The sequence below is a fragment of the Penaeus monodon genome, chromosome 20, assembly GCF_015228065.2.
Source record: "Penaeus monodon isolate SGIC_2016 chromosome 20, NSTDA_Pmon_1, whole genome shotgun sequence".
NCBI classification, from domain to species: Eukaryota; Metazoa; Arthropoda; class Malacostraca; order Decapoda; family Penaeidae; genus Penaeus; species Penaeus monodon.
The window spans coordinates 45,018,893-45,019,126 of NC_051405.1; the positions used below are offsets into that span (position 1 = coordinate 45,018,893).

Genomic DNA, 234 nt, shown 5'->3' on the forward strand with positions numbered 1-234 from the left:
CTCTCTAACACAGGCGAGACTGTGATTAATCTTCTCCCACCGGTTAGTCAGCTGGCAGCCCTCTCGAGACCGGGTCCCTCGCTTGCCCCACGCCAGTCGAGCGCTGTCTGGCGGGGAGAGCGGTCACGTACGCCCGCGTGCACTCTCGCTGGCAACTGTTGCCGAGATTTGGTATGGTTTCCATTCTAGCGGTAGGTTTGTAGTGAAAGGTTTGTTATTTATATCGCTTGGAAA

The 234-nt window shown here is 55.6% G+C and overlaps 1 protein-coding gene across 3 annotated transcripts in view; it reads left to right on the forward strand.

Annotated features, from left to right (window-relative positions):
• The first annotated feature begins 55 nt into the window (after positions 1-55).
• LOC119585869 (probable G-protein coupled receptor AH9.1) overlaps positions 56-234 on the forward strand; it is a 6,035-nt gene continuing 5,856 nt past the window's right edge. The window contains exon 1 of one of the 3 annotated variants that reach the window (XM_037934599.1): positions 56-191. The gene's annotated coding sequence lies outside the window, so the exon portion shown is untranslated. Of the gene's footprint in view, positions 196-234 lie in introns of all 3 variants that reach the window. The other 2 variants (XM_037934601.1, XM_037934600.1) reach the window with 2 other exon arrangements.